Below are 4,177 nucleotides of genomic sequence, written 5' to 3'. Positions count from 1 at the left end.
GCCACCTAACATTACCGCTGGATATATTTCGTAAACCACATCAAATACTGACGAATCGATTCCACAGACCGAACGTGACCAATAAAAAGGTGTTAGCATGTGGACGTAATTTGCTGTTCCAGTCTCTTCTGTACCTAAGGTCCATCACCGTTCCCTTTGCATCCCTACGTAATTCGGTGCTCTCCGATACACACGATCGAACAGCAGTGGATTGGTACTCAAGCGTCAACTTTAGGTTACAATAACTCCAGATGTAATTAACATTTTACAATGCAACAAACGGCACTGATTATGTATTTGTTTATATGTTGAGATGTGCTAACAAAACTAAAGGGGTTCTATTAAAAAAAACGTAGGTTTGTGTTAAAATATACACTTCCGTGCGTTTTTTTATGGTTTGTATTAACCAATTACACTAGCCTGTAGGGAAGCAGCCTACTCACGCTGTAGTAAATTCACATCAGTTTCCATTGTGTGCTAGCCAGTCTGCTGTAACTAGCTCTGACGTCATAAATGTTGCGCAATACCTTAAAAATCAAGCAAATGACCTAAAACTTTTCTAGCATGTCAGGAATAATACTAAATTAATGTGTGTTAAATATCAGTTCGGTAACTTCAGCCATTTTTGAAATTTGGACGTTTTTCTGAAAAAATCATTGGCGCAACAGAAAAGAGCTAGAGACTTCAAAATTTATATTTAGATTCATCTTTCATAATGATTTAATAAAAACAGTACTTTGGATTTCACAGATTAAGACTTTAGTGGAAATTCATGATTTTCTGGTTTTCATCTCAAAACTGGCGAAAGCAAGATAGATTAAGTAGGCTAATAAATAAGGCTAGGATGTTTAGATTTAAATAGGTTGGAGGTCCGCTATGACTGTGAAGATGTGAAAAGTTTCTTTTGAATACCTATAAAATTATAGCGATAGCGGATCTCAAAAGGGCCAGTTCAGAGCTCATCTGCTGCGTGCAGTGTAATTTAATTAATTCTCTCGCCCGAAATATTTAACTTAGCCACGTCAAAATTTTATTATCAATACTTACCTGCGTGCTGAATGCACGTTTAAATTAAGAGCTTCATCGGCCACCAGCAAAAGAAGCTATAAATTATTATGTAACTTGAAGTGGTGCGTTACTAGCCCAGCGGCTAGTCGGGAGAGCCGATTTGATCAGGCGTTCCCTTAGCCGTCCGCACCGCGGCTATATATATAAGAGCGCTGCGCGAGGAAGGAAGGCCCCAGTTCTCTCCAGACGCTGAATAGCACGTCAGCTGTGTCGGGAGCCGCGTCGCTTCGGTATCACTGCTACAAACAGCCTCGGGTGCCGTATTAAGTTACTAGAGATACGCGAAACCATGAAATCATTTCAAGTGAAGGGTTAATTCTGGGATGATTTTCATTATCTAGCTTCAGTTTGCGTATTGTCGTATTTTCACGTGCCGTCGCGGGACAGACATTCTACCAATTATTTAGCGTGGCGTTTGATGAAATATTCTCATCAAATTTTGGCGAGCATTCTTTGTAACATTTAATTCGGACATTTATAGTTGCATCAGCACATTAGACTCTGAACTGCTCTGTTAGTTAGGTTGTAGGGATCCTTGTGTTTGTTATCAGTGAATTTCAGAATATACTCAACTATTTTGGAAAATCGTTTTTGATTAGAAATCCCGGACAATCTCCTAATTCCTCAGAGCTATGAGCTGCAGCTATAATGGTGTTCTCAGATGAAGTGGGCACTAGGAACTCTAATTACAGGCTTCACGTTTTGTTAAATCACTTTCTGGGTGCTAAAAAGGTAAATAGAGAGCCAGTGTTGAGAACGGCGAAAGACAGCATTAACAACATTCTAAAAGCCTGAAACTGATTCAACATTCAAACATTTGTATTTCAAACATTTATACAGCAATTATTTTAATTTTTACGAGTTAACCGCCGCCCCACAAGCCCCTCTCCTCACGTTCGGTCTGTGGAATCGATTCGTCAGTATTTGATGTGGTTTACGAAATATATCCAGCGGTAACGTTAGGTGACTCACCCTGTATATATTGCATTGTAGGGTTACTATACTTTATGTTGTGGCATGACTAGAGAGGATGACTGTGTGTCCTGTCGTGAGGGACGTATAGATTCAGCACATCGATAATTGCCATATGCGCGTCACACACACACATGTCATGAGCGGTGGAACAGTACAATCTGTAATGTCAGTATGGGCATCACACACACGTCATGAGCGGTGAAACAGCACAATCTGTGACGTTGGTATCCATGCATCAGAGGTGTCCCGTTAGAATGACGATAGAGAGGAAGCGGTCAAACAGATGAGAGGGATGATAGCGCGCCCTGGTGGTGGTGCTGTGCTCTAGGTCTGCTGGGCTCTGGACCTCGTGGCAAACCCACTGGATGGTGGTAGTGGCTCAAATTGCTTAAATAAAAGACAACATCATGATTTCGACAGTTGACAATTAGCAAGCATGTTGACAGAGTCTTTTAGTGGTTCGCATGTGTGTAGGCTGTGTGATGTGACCCCAAGTATGTCAGAGCATGTGTTTTGTATCAGTGTAATACTCCCTCCCTAAATAAATTGTTCCAAAATAAATGAAGTACACTCGTTCCTCTCTCCACCAGCCCAGTTCATCGCTGAGTCCTTCTCTCACGAATCCCTAGGAGGAGGTGGCGGTCGGGTGACTTAAGTTAGTGGAGGTAATCCAAGTGTCCTTTCTTTCACGCCATTTTTTAGGGTAGCAGAGGTAGCCCAATTGTCATATCTTCATGCCAAAATTCAAATTTGGCGCCAGTTCCTAGGATGATGTGGTAGTTAGATGACTTAGGTTAGTGGAGGTAGTCCTTTCACTCCATTTTATTAGCTTAATAGAGATATGCAAATTGACCTTTCTTTACCACCGAAATTCTAACTTGGCGCCAGTTTCTAGGATGAGGTGGAGGTGGGGGGGGGTGGTGCGGACGGACGCTAGTCCTTGGGGGCAAATGGACACATTAATTTTTTCTTAAAAAAAGTATGGCTGTCTTTCTGACTACTAATTTTAATAAATGTCAGCAATGGTGATTGGACACTGTATTTAATTACAGAATGGTCCATGATCGTAAGAGGTATGTTCCTTGTTATGAAAGGGGTACGGTTCAATGACAGTTACGAACTAGGTATGCCTCCTGGTACAAAAGTGTTCCTCTCAGAGAGTGGCTACATGAAATGGGACATTCTCACAGTTCCTTGGGCATTTTATTAATGTGAACCCTCCTGGACCAGTAGTTCTTATTTAGGATGGCCATGGCTCACAATGTTCAGATCCTCCAACTCAGGAGAAGGCTGTAACAACAGAATGCGTCCGTTGTGTTAGCCCCCACAGAGCACTCAGAGACTCCAGCACCTCGATGTCTCTTTCTTCACTCTGCGAAAAACATTTTACAATGATGGCTGCAGGGTGTACGTCACAAGAAACCCAAGGAAAGTAATTAACAAACTGACATTTGGGACTATTTTTGCTGAAGCATAGAACAGTTTAACTACAGCCTGGAACGCTGTAAACGGTTTCAGTACTTGTGGTATTCATCATTTCAACCCGAATCCCTAGCGTGTACAAATGTTTGCTCTGGCAGCTGTGTATGAATAATTCACTATTTCCACAATACCAAATCCCGAGAATTAGACAGCAGACCCACAAGCGACAACTGTACCAGGAAATAATCGAGTGGAGGAACTGCAGGCACAGCCAACAAAAGACGTCAACAAAGACACTGCGAATGGGAGAAGTAGTTTCAGGGACTCACTCTTGTGCCATTGGCTTCAGGATCTGCAAACAACAAACAGAAGTTGGGAACATCATTTATTTTGACAGATTCTACTTCTATTATTGATATAAAAGAGAAAAGTGCCAGGCCGGGAGACAAGAAGTTGATAAAAATACAAAATGTGATACCCGTAAAAATGATGTGTGCAATGTGTCTAAAAAAACTGTACAAACATGGTGAAAATCTGCATTGTAACGATGTTCATTCTGGTTTCGTATTGTGTGTGTTACAAATGGAAATGATTCCTACTTTGTCTGCCACAATTGTTCCGATGATGATAGTTATTAAGAAGTCAGTTGACAGAATGAGATTTTCACTCTGCAGCGGAGTGTGCGCTGATATGAAACTTCCTGGCAGATTAA

This window comes from Schistocerca cancellata, chromosome 12 (genome assembly GCF_023864275.1).
Source record: "Schistocerca cancellata isolate TAMUIC-IGC-003103 chromosome 12, iqSchCanc2.1, whole genome shotgun sequence".
NCBI lineage: Eukaryota > Metazoa > Arthropoda > Insecta > Orthoptera > Acrididae > Schistocerca > Schistocerca cancellata.
This window is presented reverse-complemented; position numbering follows the sequence as displayed.